The sequence below is a fragment of the Urocitellus parryii genome, chromosome 4 (genome assembly GCF_045843805.1).
Source record: "Urocitellus parryii isolate mUroPar1 chromosome 4, mUroPar1.hap1, whole genome shotgun sequence".
Classification (NCBI taxonomy): Eukaryota; Metazoa; Chordata; class Mammalia; order Rodentia; family Sciuridae; genus Urocitellus; species Urocitellus parryii.
In genome coordinates, this window is record NC_135534.1 from 6420983 (window position 1) to 6438713 (window position 17731).

At 54.2% G+C, this 17731-nt stretch overlaps 1 protein-coding gene across 8 annotated transcripts in view; it reads left to right on the top strand.

Moving 5' to 3' along the window:
* Nucleotides 1–17731, top strand: part of Pc (pyruvate carboxylase) — a 113798-nt gene that overhangs the window by 68942 nt on the left and 27125 nt on the right. Inside the window, exon 1 of one of the 8 annotated variants that reach the window (XM_026396702.2) lies at nt 10528–10612. The exons of the other annotated variants lie outside the window; for them this stretch is intronic. The gene's annotated coding sequence lies outside the window, so the exon portion shown is untranslated. Of the gene's footprint in view, nt 1–10527; nt 10613–17731 lie in introns of those variants that run through there. 8 annotated transcript variants of the gene reach the window in all.

Here is a 17731-nt window from a genome sequence, read left to right on the forward strand (position 1 = left end):
AGAAAAACCTAGAAATATGCCCACAATCATGAGAAAATGTCTGACCTCACTAGTAATCAAGGAATCGGAAAGCAAGGTGCAATTTTATACCCACAAGATTGACAAAAGCAAAGTCTGACATTATAGAGTCAGTGACTACATGGGGACACAGAAGCTCGGCTGCACTCCAGTGTCAGTACAGATTGTTAGGACAATGTGACTCTGGAGAGATATTTGACAATGTTAACATTAAGAATGTGCCTAGCCAGGCGCCCTGGTGCATGCCTGTAATCCCAGCAGCTCTGGAGGCTGAGGCAGGAAGATTGTGAGTTCAAAGCCAGCCTCAGCAACTTAGCGAGGCCCTAAGCAACTCAGCAAGACCCTGTCTCTAAATAAAATACAAAAAAGGGCTGGGATGCTGCTCAGTGGTTGAGTGCCCCTGGGCCAATTTAAATCTATGTCCTAGAGAAATTCTTACATATCTTTTATAGGAGGTCAGAGTTACTCACTTTTAACTGAGTTTTATTTTGAAGGTTCAATCATATGCAGCAGTGAAACAAACAGTGTAATGGACCCCATGGACCTCTTGTCCCACTGAAGCAATTATAATTTTGTCAGTCTGTATGATACGGTTCTTAATAGCCAAAGATTGGAAAGCACCTACTATCACTGTCTTTGTGTGGGCTGCCAAACACCACCCATGACAGAGTCATCTATAAGCAATAGGGATTTATTTCTCACCTCTCTGGAGGCTGGGAGATTTGAGATCAAGGTGTCCTATAAGGACCCACTTCCTGGTTCATAGGTCACTGTGTCCTTACTGGACAGAGGGGCGTGAGGGAGCTCTCTGGAATCTCTTTATAAGGACTGTGATCCTGATCAGGAGAGCTCCACCCCCATAACCTCATTGCCTCCCAGAGACCCCCACCTACCCGTAGCATCCTTGCCCAGGAGGTGTGTCTGCACTTAGGAAAGGAGGGGCAAAACCATCAGTCACAGCGATCCCTCTTTGGGGCACAAATAAACTTGTGGCCCATGTAACACAACAACCTATAGCTGATACAGTTAGTGAACTCAAAAATGCAAAAGGATTGGGGAACTAGCCCTGGGGTGGAATGCCTGAGGCCTGGGCTTGCTCCCTAGCACCCAGAAAGAAAATAAAGCAAAACAAAAAAAGGAACAAATTAAAAACAACAGCAGTAAATAATTAAAAACAACAGACTCTATATGCATGCCAATGTGAATAGATTTCAAATATTACATTGAGTTGAAAAAAGCTAAAAAATGGCTCTCATTCACGAAAAAAATCAAAACACAAATCCAGGTAATGGGGCCTCACATCCCTAGGAGTGTGGAGCCTGGAAGGGAAGGGAGCCCAGCAGGGCGGGGTTTGGTCTGGGAGTGTGCTAGGGGAGAGCCTCAGAGATTGCTACTGTTTGTAGAGGGTGGTTTCCTCCTTGGTTAAGTTTAACTTTTACTTTATTGAAAAAGCAATACTGTGGACTCTGCTGAGAGTTACACTTGTAAAGCTGCCTTGCCTTCCCGTGGCTGCCTTCTTTCTCCCCCAGCTCCCAGCACAGTTGTGTAGGTCTGTGTTTAAGCACATTTTCAGATTTTTACTTTATTTAAATCAAGTAAATCACCTTTGAAAATGCAGAATGTGGAGGATGGTGGCGTTTTCTTGTCCACTTTTCATCAGCTGCTTCCTTCCTTCATCCCCAGCTAAACAAATCCTGAGTGGCTCTCACATTTCCAGTGACAGGGGCCCATCTGCAGTCCTGTCGAACCTCCTGGGAACCTCTAAGGGAGCTGCCTTCTGCAGGGGGCCGTCTGGGCCAGCAGGGTGCACTGTGGCCTGGGACTTCCTGCACCCTGGGAGTCCCTTTGCCTCCTCTAGTTGGCAGCCTGGGACCTGGACCTGGACCCTGTGTCTGTTTGAAATGCTGAGGAGCAAACCTGGGCCTTGCACCTGCGAGGCCCCTCTGTGCCCCTGCGTCCTGGCCAGCCCGCTCCTTGTCTTGTTAGAGCCCATCTCAGAGCTTCCCAGGGACAGGCATGTCTGGGATTGTGTATTTCGCAGTCTTTGATGGATTGTCTAACTGGGTAGAGAATTCCAGGTTGGGGAGTGTTTTCCCTCGGAAATTTAAAGACATTGCACCAGCAGCATCTGGCTCCTGTCACTGATGACAGTCGGGTGAGACTTCCTTTTCCTGTTCAGAAGTATAGAGGGCTGGAAGATGTCCCCAGGGATATCCAGGTCCTACATTTTAAGAAAAAAGTCCTCTAGTCACACATGGTGGAACATACGTGTGGTCCCAACAACTTGGAGGCTTAGGCAGGTTCAAGGTCAAGTTCAAGGCCATCCCTGGACAACTTAGTGAGACCCTGTCTCAAAATCAAAAGTAAAAAGGGGTGGGGTTGTAGCTCAGTGGTAAAGTGCCCCTGGGTTCAATCCCCAGAAACAGAAAAAGAAAAAAGACCTACAGATATGATTAAGGATCTTGACAAGGGAAGATGACATGGGTGGGCCCTAAGTGCCATCATGAGTGTCCTGGGAAGGCAGAGACATATGCTGAGGAGACAGGCAGGCATTGAAATGATGTGGCCACAAGCCAAGGAGCCCCAGTGGCCACCAGAAGTGGAGGGCATGCTGCCCATCCCGCCCGTCCTGCAGGGTGTGGACACTGGTGTTGGACTTCTGCCCTCAAAACTGAAGGGCAGTGGTTTCTGTTGTCTTAAGCCACCAAGCCTGTGGCAGTTCGTTACTTTGCAGGAAGCTAAGGGCCTCTGGATCCTTTTCCTGGGGCATGTCGGCCTGAGGCTAGGCCAAACCCCCGGAATCCTTCAGTCCCCAGGGCCTTGGTGGCCGGCCCCTCCCTCTGGCTTTCTCTTCTCCCTTCTGGGACTCCAGGCAGTGGCTCTGGGAGGGCCCACCTGAGCCTCTTATTTTCCTACCTTTTCCCCTTTTTTTCTGCAGGTTCGTCTTTCTGGGCGATGTCCTGAGCTGCCTTGTATTTCTTCTATTTGTTATGTTTAAAATTTTCTGCAACTCTATTTTTACTTTCCTAGAGCTCTTTCTTGTTGCCTTTTTAAAATAACTGCCGCCTCTTACTTAATGGATGCAATTGCTTTTCTCATTTCTCTGAGGAGATTAATTATAGTTTTTCTAAGTGTCTGCTCTCTGTATTGCTTTTCTCTTGAGTTCCCTTAAAAAAATTTGTTTTGGCGAATTTTTGGTGATTTTCTCAAATATCTGGTGGTGTTTGGCTGACATTTCTACTGAAAAAACGCGACACCAAAGCCCATTGGGAAACCCGGGCAGCTGAGCCTGTTGGCGGTGGTCCCCACCCGGCCCCCGTAGCGAGGGGACTGCAGGCGGGCTTTTTCTTGGAGAGGCCATATGTCACAGCTTCAGGCATCCTGTGCTGGGTTGGCTGGTTTCTGTGTTACTCAGCTGTCTGTCCCTGTAACAAATATCTGAGGTCATCTGCTTCTGAAGAGGAGAGGTTTACTTTGGCTCCCAGTCTTGGAGGTTCCAGTCCACGGTCGATGGCTTGGTTGTTTGGGGCCTCTGAGGGGACAGCATATCACAGTGAGCACACGTGGCCAAGCAGAACCTGCTCACCCGTGGCCGGGAAGCAAAACAGAAAGGAAGAGATCAGAGTCCACAGTCCTCTCTCAGGGCATGCCCCAGTGACCTGAAGCCCTCCCAGAAGGCCCCACCTTCTAAAGCCTCCCCCCTCCTTGTAGTTGCACCCTGAGGATCAAACTTTTTTTGATCCTTTTTTTTTTTTTTTTTTAACTGGGAATTGAACCCAGAGGTTCTCTAGCGGTGGCCACATTCCCAGCCACTTTTATTTTATTTTGAAACCGGGTCTCACTAAGTTGCCCAGGCTGGCCTTGAACTTGTGATCCTCCTGCCTCAGCCTCCTAAACAGCTGGGGCTACAGATGGGCACCGCCCTGTCTGTCGGGATCAAACCTTTAACATGTGGGCCTTCGGAGGACATCCAAGGTCCAGCCACAGTGGTCACCTGAGAGGAGTCCTGTGGTGTGGCCCCTGGAGGAGGGCCTGCGGAGCCCTGTGGAGCCCTGTGGAACTGAGGGGTGTCCAGCTGCAGGTGGGCAGGTGCCCTCATCCCCAGCTGCAGTCTGGGGCCTTGCTGCCTGGGCTGGGCCTGGTGGCTGGGCTGCAGCCGCTCCAGGAACCAAGCCTCCTGTCTTCTGAAAGAGCCATCGTGTGGTGGTCAGGAGCAGGGTGCAGGATTCAGATGACGGGGGCGTGCCCCGCGCATGCCACTGACCCGTCCTGCCAGCATCAGTTCCTCAGCTGCAGACCTGGGAGCAGCAGGCTGCTGTGGCATAGGGGCTGTAGTGCAGAGTCAGTGGACGCAGAGGGCTCTGGGGACCACAATCGGGGCCGTTGTCACTGTTGCCCACTGGGGACAGGAGAGTCCTGGCTGTGTGATGGGGAGGAGCATCTGGGGTTCTGATCCCGACCAACCTGGCTTCTGTTGGCGGCCCTGTCCCTCATCCCACCACCTGGGTACCTGCCATGAGGCTCTGGACTCCCCAGGCGGCCATGGCTTGGGTCCACTTGATGGCGGGACTCCCAACCCTGACCCCCGGGATTTCCTCCTCCTCAGGCTGCACCGCTAGTCCACACACCAAGCAGTTTTCTCCTCTCATTTCTCGCCTCCATCATCTGCTGCTGTCAGCCCTCCTGCTTTTTGTGTTTGTGGTTTTGCTCTTTAAAAGGGAAACCCATACTGATGTTTTAGTGGGATTTCAGAAGGGAATAGAAATAAACCCGCGTGTTTGATCCACTACATTTCACTGGACCCATTTAGTGTTTCATTAAAAAAGAAGAAGAGTCCATTGATCCTAGTGTCCTCCAGCTCCCCCTGCATTTCTCTGCTTTTCAGACTTTCTGGAAGTGTTCATCCAAACTGGGGCATTAGACCAGGCAGAGCCTGCCTTAGCTGCCAGCTCACTGATGCCCTCACCTTTCCCTGCACCCTCCTCTCAGCTCTGCTCAGGCCCCCAGGGAGCCCTGCGTGCGGGACCTGTGCTGTTTTCCTGTTCCTTTTCAGAGGTCTGCTGTGCCCCTGCTCATGGGCTCTCACCCCCAGGCAGCACTTGCTGTCATCTCTCACTGGGGGACTGGGGACAGTTCTCCTGGGCATAAGGTCTGTGGTCCCCCAGCTCAAAGCTGTCAGTCCTCGTAGAGCTGCTGGTTCTGCATTTCCGTTGGGTTCTGTCTCAGTGGTCTGTAATTGGGAGCCCGGAGTCACCCCGCCCCACCCCTGCTTTGCCCTCATCCTTTTGGTTTTGATGATTTTACTGCCTAAGTATTTTTTGCCAGGTCCCCTCCAACCCTCCCACTGTGACCCTGGCTTGAGTCCCTGTTATTTCTCGCTGGCATTGGAACATCTTCCTGTCCCCCACCTCTAGTCTCTCCTCCCTGAATCCAGCTTCCTCAGGGTCCCTGTCAATTGCAAATCTGTCTCTGCTCCGCCCGGTTTGGCCGCTGCACCCTGCTGTTGAGGGCACAGCCCAAGCTCCTTGCCCTTGACCTGGAGCCCAGGTGTCTCCAGGGGGGTCCTTCCCAGCGCCTTCCGTGCCTTGCTGGGACACTGGCCGGGCTATTTGCTCTGCCACCCCCACACCTGAGCCGCCTTCCCCACCTGCCCCCTTCTTTGGACATCCCTTCCGCCTCCTTTAAGATCCGTCCCCTCTTTGCCTCCAGAGGCCTTCCTGTGGCTCAGCCCTGCTGGGAGCCGGCCTGCTGGGCACTCTGGCCTTGTTCACTTCTCCCTGCCTCCCCCTCGCCTTTGTCCCTTTGTCTCTGATCCTAAGTAGCCGCGTGCTCTGAAACCAGTGCTGTGGCCTGCAGCGGATGAGCAGAGAGACACTTGTGCCACTGAGGTTTTCCCCGCCGAGTGGCAGTGGCCGGGGGAGCTGGGTGCAGTGGGTTTCTAAGGCCACCGCAGCAGGGCAAAGGCCCGACACTGGATGTCTTCAGCAACAGGGATTTCCGCCTCCCGCTCTGGAACTTGAAGTTCACGTCCCAGGCGTCCGCAGGCCATGCTCTGAAGCCTCCAGGGGAGACCTTCCTAAGCTCAGCCTCCCTGCGCTTCTCTCCATGGTCTCCCCACACCTTCACGTTGTCCGTCACTGGGTCTGAGTGTCCCCCTTTGATCAGGACACCAGGCATGTTAGATTAGGGCTCACCCTAGTAACCCCCCTTTCACTTGAGTACCTTGGCTTCACCTTTTCCAAATAAGGTCACATCCTGAGGTTCTGGGACCAGAACTTCAGCATTTCTTTTGAGAGTACGCAGTTCAACAACACTGGGTGACAACTCCCTCTTGCCCCCAGCTCACCACCCCCAAAGCCCCTGGGCTTCTGAGCGCCCACTCTAGTCTAGCCAGGCCCCTTGGTCTTGGTCTTGGATTGAGGGGTGAGGAGCAAGCAAGTGGCAGAGGCTCTGGGACCCTAGGCAACTTGGGTGACGAAGCATTCCTGACCGCCTGCAGGCGCTGCCCTGTCCAGCGTGGCACTCCCTGCAAAGCACAGCCCAGGGGTGTATACACCTGGCACATGAGTGCCCCAGCTTTGTCACCCCACTCAGCCCTGAGCCTCAGCTGTCCTGGTGCCCACCCTCCCGGCTGCTTTGCAGGATGCCATATGAGCTTGTGTATTTCCCACAGTCTGGACGCTGGGAAACCCAAGATCAAGGTTTCTACATGTAAATTGGGGAGAGACAAACATTCTTTGCTGATTTTGCCCTTTTGACCCTCCTTGTGTGCTGTCATCAGCACTTTGGGCTCTAATCTTGTGTGTAGGGGACGCTCACATGTCTGTTAACTCATTGTGCTGACTGAAGTGGGTGGCTGCCCCATTGGGGATTTTGGAACCGGCTGGGGAGGCTGGGTGTCCAGGAAAGTGTTCCTGAGCTGAGTCTTAAAGGGTGTGGGCCAGGTAGGGCAAGTGACCCCTTCCCTGAGAGCCTTCCCCCAGTGATCAAGTGCCAGCACTAAGAGAAATCCCTCTGTCACTGAGGCCACACCTGTGTCCTGGCTGGAAGTTGTCAGTGACAGCTCCTTGCACCAGGGGGCAGTGTTGGCCCTGGATCCTCACTGCCTCCAGTGAGGCTGGGAGCAGCCACCTCCAACTGGCTGGCCCTGTCCTTCCTGCCACTCCCTTGGGACCTCACGAGGCCCCTTTGTCCCTCAGTGCACAGACCCACACAGTGCCAGCTGCTCAGGCTACCTTCCCCTGGGTCACAGCCTTTGAGTGGAGGTTCGCTGGGCGCTGTGGCACTGCAGGGAGCCTGGTGATCACAGTGGCTGGAGGCTGGGGACAGCCCTGGAGCACAAGACCGCCAGGAAGCCTCAGCTGGCGCTTGCATGCTGTGTCCCATCGCCTTTGGTTTTCTCTGCTGTCTCTGTCACCTGCATTGTTCTTCATGCCCTCCCTGAGGTTCCTACTACCCAGAAATCTCAGCCTCAGTCCTTCCCACCTCAGGCTCTTTGATATCAGTCTGTGCAGCCTGAAAGCCAGGCGCGTCCTCCTTTCATCTGTCCCTGCTGGCTGCCAGCCCCTGGGCCCCCGGAGGACATGTTTAGGACAGTGTGGAGCAACCTGGAGAGAGCAGCCCATCCATCAGAGGCCACTGTCGCCACCCCGAGTCCCCTGCCAAGACTTTCTGGTTTTTCATAGGCTGGTGGCAGCCCAGGCTGGGCCGGAGGGCTGGGGTGCTGGGGCTGGCGGGAGGGAGCTGGGGAGGGGCTTGTTGATTAATTAGGATATTGTGGGGCCTGTCTCCGAGCCACCCCTCCTCTCACCCTGCTGCTGTGCACCTCTGAGATGGTCTGCCGCGGCAGCAGGGACTCCTGGCCTTTCAGAACCCCGACACTACCAGCTGCCCCTGGCAGGACCTCACCTTTGCCATCCGTGACCTCCTGCCCCCTACTGCCCTCTGAGGCTGCAGGAGATGCTGGGTATTAAGGGCCAAAGTGATGTGGGTCCTTGGAGGACATGATTGGCTACAGCAGCTGTTGGGGGCCGTCAGTGTTCTGCTCCGCACAGTGTCATGTTGTCTGGACCAAAATGGCCCCGACTATGGGATTTCGTGCTGCTTCTGGTTGCAAGAGGCAGCCTGGAAGATGTAGTGTAGGTCTGTAGTAGCAGAGTTTCTGGGGACATTTGGAGATTTATTGGGCAAGCTGTAACTGCCCTGGCTTATCTGGGATGCGCGGCTGCCAGCGCTGCCTGGCGGGTCTCAGGTAGCAGCACGGCCACTGGTGGCCTGCAGGAGTTCAGGTGGTTTTTATCAGAAGAAGGATTTTGGTTTTGCTTTTTTTGGTGTCTGTGTGCTGCCACACTGTGCTTCTGCTGCAAGCCACAGCCTGATCCTGTAGTCGGAGAAGACTCTAGTCCTTAACAGCGCCCCTGCTCGGGAGGGGGCAGGAGCTGGGCTCAAACCTGACTCTGCTGTTGACCTTGGCCACATTGCTCAGTCTCAGTGCTTGTTCTGTATCTGTAATGGGGATGCTGGAATCTCGAGGGTCACATGAATCACTACAGACGAACACCTTTGCACAGCCCAAGGCCCAGCAGGAATGGCGGCTCCCCTGGCTCCCTGTCCACTGTCTGTGTCCACCTGCTTGCACTGTGGGCGGAGCTCCACAATGTTCCTGTGTGGTAGCAGCTCATTGGGACTGGGCAGTCGATGTCAAGGCCCTTGTCCTGCCTCCCCTTGCGTGCTGTGGCAGGCCCTCCCGCTGAGTGCCACTCCCTGTGGGAAAGGAAAACTCAGGGACCCAGCATCGAGGGAGACCGAAGTGGAGGAGAGGCGGAAGCCGGGAGCCACCCTTAGGGGCGGCAGGAGATGCACCAGATGCTCCTTGCTTTGCTGTGGCTCGTTCTTGCTTGCAAGGAGTTACTTATGCATCCCAGTGACCTCACGATTGCCCTGTCTCTAATGCGCACCCTGAGGCCCAGGGACAGGCCCAGGGCCAGCTGACAGGCCTCCCTGACTGTCGTGCCCTGGAGGGGAGCCAGCAGCGGGGTCTTTGGATCTTACCGCCCCCTCATCGCTGCAGCCAGGAAAGGGAGGTTTTTCCTATTGGGTATCACTAGTAGCAAGCAAGACAGTGTGCTGTCCCCCAAGGCACGTGACCTGAGCCAATTGCTCTGCTAGTGGGACCCAAAAGTGTCTGTCCTGCCACGCTGCTGACAGCAGGTTGCAGGCCAGTGCAAGGAGGCTGGTCATACAAGCAGACAGGGGAAACTCTGGGTCAGCTGCTGCTCCTGAGGACGAGGGCTGACTAAGATGCCGCTCGGCTCCGTCAATGAGGCCTCCACGTCTTCAGGCAGGTTTCGGCCAGACCTGTCAACCTTGAGGGCCTCTTCCCAACCTTCCACCAACCGCAGACTCCAAATGCAGGGCACAGGGTGGGCCATGGCTCCCGAGTCCACATGTCCCTGTTGTGTGCCTTCATGGCGGCGTGACAGGATGCACCTGGCACAGTGACAACCTGAAAAGGCCATGTCTGCAAGGGCCTTCTGGGAAGTGCCATCATGAGGAAGGAGCTGGTCACACAGGATTCTGGGGCTTGGTCTCGGACAGGCTGAGGGTGGGGTCTCTTAGTACCAGAGGCAGGCGTCTGGGAGCAGGAGGGCTTTTGGTGGCCGAGGACCTCTCACTGTCCTCGGCTTCCGCCTCAGCACTCTGCTCTCCCTTGGGCTCACAGAGCCTCCAACCTGTGGCTCCTGTGCCCACCCCAGCCCTGTGCAGCAGCCTCTTCCCGCGTCAGCTCTGCCCACTGGGCTCCTCCTGCAGGCTGTCCCAGTCCCCATGCCTCAGATGAGCCTCTGGTGACAGCCCAGGAGCCTGTATCCGGTGCAGCCCCCAGCTGCCCCAGGCAGGCTTTCCCCAGTGGACATGGATGCTGGCACGGCCTCGGGGTCGGGCCAGGTCTGCAGAGCAGCGGTATTCAGCCAAGGAGAAGCAGGTTAACCATTTTCTAGAAAGGGTGGGATGTTCTGGGAATGAGGTAGATTTTCATTTCTCTTTGTGTCTCTGCTGCCTCTTCCTGTGCTTGGTCCTGCCTGAGGGTGGAGGGACAGGGTGGTGATAGGCCCTGCAACCTGGCAGTGAACCTGATTCTGGCCGTGTCTAGGTTCCGGGGGTCCCGCAACACTTGCTCTTTACCACCCCTTCCTGAGCTGCTCGGCGAGGCCCGCTCTGCCTGTAGGTTGACGTTTCTGTGCCTTTAACCTTCTGTGGCAGCATGTCCTAAATCCACCACAGAGCTCTGCTCTGCCTTTTGGCCTTGGACTCCCTCCCTTAGAATCCTGCCCATCCGGGGGACGGCGGGGGCAGGCTTTGGGCTGTCTTGGGTGGGACCCACCTCCCTGTCTCCCCTTCCCTCCCATCCGGCCTCTGGGCCTCAGGAGGTGGTACCCCTTCTCCTGATTTCTGCTTTGGCCACAGCCCAGGGCTCCTGCAGCCCAGTGCCAAAGAACTTTGTATCCTGGGGCCAGTGACCCCAGGCAGAGCAGCAGCTGGCTGACTTCTCTGCCACGTCCTCTGTGCTGAAAGCCAGGTGCTTGACTGGTGCAGGGTGAGTGCTCCAGGACGGGTGTGGCCCTCTACACCTGACTCCAGCTTCGGGGGAAGTTTCTGCATGTGGCAAAGTACAGTATGTGCCCAGACCTGCCGGCAGGCTCCTGGTGCCTTCAGGGTGGGGGGCTTTTGTGGTGGGGGGAGGCAGGACAGCTGTGCATGGGGGTGGTCAGGTGAGCCGTGCAGAGCTGGGTGGAGGTGAATGGGATTCCTCTCCATCTCTGCATTCTTCTGGGAGGAGGGGGAAAGAGAGTGACAGGCTGGCTTTGTCCCCTGAGGCCTGGCCCTTCAGGTGTTCTGTCTCAGTTGACCCCCAGGGTGACCTGCTCTGGTTGGAGTGGCAGTACCAAGTTTACTGATAAGGAAACTGGGCCTCAGGTGCTAAACCTCAGAGCTGGGGAGGAAAGCTGGGCCCCTGCCCACAGGGAGGGGCTGTCCCTGGGCCACTGCCCCTGCCTGGACTTCAGTGGACGGGCCCTGCTTCCATCCTGCCTCTGCCCAGTGTGCCGCAGGCGGAGCTCCCTCACCCAGAGGCTGGTAGCTCAGGTCTCGAGTCCAGGCCTGCTTTGGATGCCCTCTACAGGGACATGAGGACCCAAAGGGGTGTTCTTACTCCCCACTGTCCATGGGCCCGGGTGCCTCATGGATTGGGACTGCCGTGTCACTCCTGGCCTGCCGAGAGCCTTCACCAGGCTCCTGAGCCAAACCATGTGCGAGAGGGCCTGCGGGGTGCGGGGAGGGACAGTGCAGCCCTCTGTCCTGACTGTCAGATTAGTGATCACTTGGTGACACTGCGGGGGCAGGGGTGGGCCTTTGGTGGAATATCTACTGAACCGCTTTGTGTATCTGGAAAAGCAAGTGGGGAGCATGTGTGCTGGGGAGACACGACCTACTGACCCAAGACAACCGGAAGAGTCGGGGAGCCAACCCAGACAGTGGGGAGAGACAGACAGGGCCCCTGGGAGTAGCCTGAAGCTTCTCTGGAGGTTTGAGAATCCGGGTGCCAGTGGGCTGTCCTCAGCTGTGAGGAGCTTGCCTGCAGCCGGGGCAGGCTCGGCCGGGGCAGCCCGTGGAAAGGGGAAGTGTGCCTGCTGCCGTGTCCTCTCACCAGGGACTGAGGTCTCCCCTTGGCCTTTTTCTGCAAAGGTCCCCCGTCCCCCGGGAATGTTTTCACACCATAAATACTGCATCTCCAGTGGGGAAGAATATGGGAATTCTCCACGTGGCAATATGGGAAAGCACCCAGAGGGCACCAGCTCTGCTTGAGCGGAGCCTGTGGGAGCCAGCGGGGCTGTGGCGTGGGCTGCGTGGAGGGCGCCTCCGGGTCATGGCACTCGGTCGTTCTCTTGGCTTCTTATTGCATCACAAGCATCTCCCACGTCATCAGAATGGAGCCCACGCGTCACTGTCATTGATGCTTACTGTCCAAGCAGCGTCCTGGTGTCGGAGCTCTGTGAACTCTGCTGTCTTGAGCATCTTTGTGCGCACTTCTTGGTTCCCGTTTTAGACTGATTCCTTGATTTGGATTCCTAGGATGGCTAAGACTGGGCTGGGGAGCATAAACATCTCAAAGGCTCCCAATCACCTTGCATAGGGCTCCGGCGAAGCTGCCCTGATGACCACGGAGCTGCGGGTCTGCTCTGTGCCTTACCCGAGCCGAATGACACTGTTTATGCTCGTTGCTAACACCACAGCAAGGGCCGCCCCTCAGTGTTTTATTTGAATGGCTTGATGTCTGGTGAGGGGGAGCCCTGCAGTTACTGTTTTGTGGTCCTGCTTGTCCAAAGGAGCCCTGTGCTTCCCTTTTTTTTAGGGGGAGAGGTGTAAGCGGGGATTGAACTCAGGGGGCATTTGACCACTGAGCACATCCCCAGCCCTATTTTGTATTTATTTAGAGATGAGGTCTCGCTGAGTTGCTTAGGGCCTCACTTTTGCTGAGGCTGGCTTTGATCTTGAAATCCTCCTGCCTCCGCCTCCAGAGCCCCTGGGACCTGTGCCTCTTGGCTTTGTGCTGTGCAGTGGTTCACTTACTCCTCCTGGCCCCTCCTGGTCCTGGGCAGAGTTGCATTTGGTTCCCCAGGACGAGGGTGAGACTTGCACCCTGTGCCCGTGTCCAGTGTGTGTCTCACGCTGCCAGTACCACTTGCTTCCTGCAAGGAAAGGGTTTTGGCGGCTCTGATCACCCACCCAGAGTGGAGCTCCACGGACTGGAGGCTGTACTGCATGGGGGGCCATGACAGGCACTGATGTCACATGCACTCAGCCCAGAGCAGGGCACAGGGCTGCATGTCTCTGTCCCAAGCTCCCAGCTAGCCTGAGGCCCACTCCTCCCATGGGATCAGCTCCAGGCCTGGGTTTCACTTGTTACTTTGAAATGATTTCAGAATTAGCATCAAGTAGTCCAAAGAATCCTCTCCAACCTCTCACCCCAGTCCCCAGTACTGCTGCTTCCTTTGTTGTCCCCCTGTGTCTCCTGACCCATTGGAGTGTAAATTGCAGACGTGGCGCCACTGGCCCTGAGGACTTCAGCGCTCTCACGTGCAGATGAGGTGTCCTCTCCCTGAGCACAGTCAGACCCGGGGGCGAGATCAGGCAGCGAACATCGATCCGGTGCTATTTGATCTGCAGACCTTATTTAAACTTCGTCAGTGTCCCCGACAGCGTCAGTAGTCCAGGGTCCAGCTCACACGTGCATTTACTCATCCTTTTGGCCTCCTGTCATCTGAAACCATTCTCGACTCTTTCGTGCCCCTTGACATGTTGGAAGAGCGTGAGCCAGTTATCTCGTGGGGTTCTCCTAGTCTGGGTTTGCCTGTGCACGGGAGGCAGGAACCCACGGGACGCCGTGTCTGTGGCGGGCACCTCAGGAGGTGCATGGTACTAACTTGGTACGGGTGACGTGGACCTTTGTCTCGCGTTGATGTGGCACCTGCTGGGCTTCTCCACTGCACATGGCTGTCCTCCTTCACCGAGGTTCAGTGACGTGTGGTCAGTTGTGTTCCAAAAATATTAAATGGAAACCTATCAAAATAAACAAGCCCAAGTTTTGGATGGTGGCTGTTCGGGGCAGTGAGACGAAATCCCAGCCATCCTGCTTCCTCCCGAGCTGCCAGTCAGCCTTGGTCAGCAGACCGGCCTATCACTCGGCAGCACGGCCGTCATCATGTGGACTGCTCTGGTGGCAGTGCATGGGGCTGTCACCCTCGGTTTACTTGGATGGCCCCAAATGCGAGGGTAGCGGTGCCAGCAGTTCAGATGTGCCAGAGAAGCCTTTTCACTTCCTCTGAGTGAAAAGGCAGAAATTCTGAAGGTATTAAGGAAGGAAAACCACTGTGACATTGTTGAGACCTGCCGTGAGATGCACAGAGAGCACATCACACGTGTTATGGCTGTTCTGCGAGATCCTCAGGAGCCTGTTACACCCATTAAGCTTCCTCGTAGGTTAGCACGGAAGGAGAGGCGTGGGGGGTCAGATAGGCTCGGGGTCTTGCACCACCCCCTTGTGAAAGGGGACTTCTTTAATGAGGACAAGGTGTAGGAATTACTGTTGTCCTCTATTTTTGAAAGATGAGGAGCGTGGAGCCCAGCAAGGGACCTTCTCTGTGTTAGTGCGGCTAGGTCTGATGTGGAGGCCCTTCCAAAGCCAGCGCCGCCCTCCTCAGCCTGTCCCCTGCTGCTTGGAGCCATGGCCCACCCCCAGCCCCCAGAGCTCCTGCTCCTGCCTCCTCTCAGGTAGCCCCTCTGTCTTCTTGTCGGAGTTTCCTCCTGGTCCGGACTCAACCTGGGTGTGCTCCAGGGAGCGTGCAGACCTGGAAAAACCCAGCGGCGCTATTAGAACAACGTTGCTCCCAGGCTTCCACACCTCCCCTGTCCATGGTGCCCGGCTTTCCTCCCTGGCTCCCCCCTCTGTGTTCCCCCCCACCTGCCCGTCTCTAGTCGTCCTGTAGTGGGAACGGTCTCCTCGCCTGCACAGGCCAGGTCTCTTCCTTTCTTGGATGCTGGTGGACCTCAGTGAAATGACCTGCTGTACCCCAGACATCTCCCCAACCCCACGGCAGCCCCCGCGGCTCCTCCCCCGTCAGAGGCTCTGTGTCTCTCGCCTCAGCCTCTGCAAAGTCCAGACGTGTGCCATCTGCAGTCCCTGTGCTGCCTGTCCAGAGAGACCAGTTCCAAACCTGTCAGATCCCTCCCTGCTGCCCAAGAGAGGCCTGGATGTCTGGCCCTGGGCCCGGCCTCTCCTGGCTCCCAACCTCCAGCTCCTGCCTTCCAGTTCCCACCCTCCGCCCTCCATCTCTCTGGAATGCGTCAGACTTGTCCCCTCATGGTCTTGGCAAAGTGCAGTCTCCACAGACCTGTGCGTGGCTGCCTCCTGCACTGCCCTGAGGCCTTGCACTGGGCCTGGCGGTCAGTGGCTGTCCTTCCGCTCCTGTCTGTAGGTCTCTTGCAGACTTCTTCCTTCCTCCCTTCCTGCCTGCCTTCCTTTGGACACAGTGTCTTTATCTTACCTTTGTGTGGTGCTGAGGATGGAACCTCACTGCCAGGCCAGCCCCCACTGGGCCCCAGCCCTGCCCCCACAGGCTCCTTTCCTAATGTCCTCCTTTCCTTTCCATTCTGTCTCTATTTCTCTTCCTCTCTGTATTGGTGGCCGTCACATGACACTAGGGTTTTTACAATATTTGTTTTACTTATTGAATTTGTGTTTAAGTTCCTTACTTAAAATGAAATGGCTGAGTCAAGCGTTTCCAACTTTTTTGAAGAAATGCCTCACACAGGTAGATAAGGGCCATCAGGGTGGCCATGCAGGTGGCCCCTGCTGTCCTTTCAGACTTGCGTGGAGCTGGGTTTCCCTCCTTTATAAAGTTCAGGAGTCAACCTCTGAGCTTCGAATGTTGGGATGTCAGCTTTCCTCGCTTGATGAAAAAAGTTTTTATTGTGCTGGACACAGTGGTGCACGCCTGTGATCTCAGCAGCTTGGGAGGCCGAGGCAGGAGCATGGCGGATTCAAAGCCAGCCTGGCGGATTCAAAGCCAGCCTCAGCAACTTGGTGAGGCCCTAAGTAACTCCGTGAGACCCTGTCTCTAAATAAAATGCAAAATAGGGCTGGGGGTGTGGCTCAGTGATTGAGCGCCCCCGAGTTTAATCCCCGGTACTCCCCCCAACCCCCCAAAAAAGAAAAAGAAAGGTCTGATGTGGTATAACATGTATCACGTGACTTTTGTCATCTGAACCTTTTCTAAGTGCACTGTTGGGTGGCATCAGGTATGTGCATGTCGTTATGTGACTGTCACCACCATCTACCCACAGAACATTTTTCATTTTGCAAATCTGAAACTGTCCCCACAGAACACCAAGTCCCTTGTCCACCCCAACCCCAGAAGCCACCATTCCACTTTGTCTCCACGGGTGTGACCACTTGAGGGACGGCCTGTAGTAGAGTCCTGTGGCATTTGTCTTTCTGTGATTGGCGTATTTCACCTGCCCTCGGTGATTTTTTTCTTTTAAATATTTTTATTCATGTATTTTTTAAAGTTGTTATATTTAGCCAGGCACAGTGGTGGAGGTCTGTGATCCCAGGGACTTGGGAGGGCGAAGCAGGAAGATTGCAAGTTGGAGGCCAGCTTGAGCAATTTAGCATGTCTCAAAATATAAAATAAAAAGGGCCGGGGATGGAGCTCTGTGATGGAGCACCCCTGGGTTCAATCCCTAGTATTACACACACAAAATTAATTATCACATTTATTTATCTATATTTCTTTATTTTTGTGTCTTCATACATGTACTTTTGATAATAATGATCATCACATTCCACCATCATTAATAACCCCACGTCCCCTCCCTTCCCCACCTCTCTGCCCTATCTAGAGTTTGTCTATTTCTCCCATGCTCCCCCTCCCTATCCCACTATGGATCAGCCTCCTTTTATCAAAGAAAACATTTGGCATTTGGTTTTTTGGGATTGGTTAACTTCACTTAGCATTATCTTCTCTAACTCCATCCATTTACCTGCAAATTCCATGATTTTATTCTCTTTTATTGCTAAGTAATATTCCATTCTTTATATGTCACATTTTTTTTTATCCATTTATCCACTGAAGGGCATCTAGGTTGGTTCCACAGTTTAGCTGTTGTGAATTGTGCTGCTATAAACATTGATGTGGCTGTGTCCCTGGAGTATGTTGTTTTTAAGTCCTTTGGGTATAGAAGGATAGCTGAGTCAAATGGTGTGGTTCCATTCCCAATTTTCCAAGGATTCTCCATACTGCTTTCCATATTCGCTGCACCAATTTGCAGTCCCACCAGCAGTGTATGAGTGTACCTTTTCCCCCACATCCCCGCCAACACTTATTGTTGTTTATCTTCATAATAGCTGCCATTCTGACTGGAGTGAGATGAAATCTTAGAGTGTTTTTTTTTTTTTTTTTTTTTAAAGAAAGAATTTTTTTTTAATATTTATTTTCTAGTTCTCGGCGGACACAACATCTTGTATGTGGTGCTGAAGATCGAACCCGGGCCACACGCATGCCAGGCGAGCGCGCTACCGCTTGAGCCACATCCCCAGCTCCCTTAGAGTGGTTTTGATTTGTATTTCTCTAATTACTAGTGATGAACATTTTTTCATATATTTGTTGATTGATTGTTTCCTCTTCTGAGAAATGTCTGTTCAGGTCCTTGGCCCATTTATTGATTGGGTTATTTGTTTTTTTGGTGTTTAGCTCTTTGAGTTCCTTATATACCCTAGAGATGAGTGCTCTATCTGATGTGTGAGGGCTGAAGATTTGCTCCCAGGATGTGGGCTCTCTGTCCACCTCACAGATTGTTTCTTTGGCTGAGAAGAAACTTTTTAGTTGAGTCCATCCCATTTATTGATTCTTGATTTTAATTCTTGTGCCACAGGAGTCTTATTAAGGAAGTTGGGGCCTGATCCCACATGATGGAGATTAGGGCCTACTTTTTCTTCTATTAGACACAGGGTCTCTGGTTTTATGCCTAGGTCCTTGATTCATTTTGAGTTGAGTTTTGTGCATAGTGAGAGATAAGGGTTTAATTTCATTTTGTTGCATATGGATTTCCAGTTTTCCCTGCACCATTTGTTGAAGAGGCTCTTTTCTCCAATGCA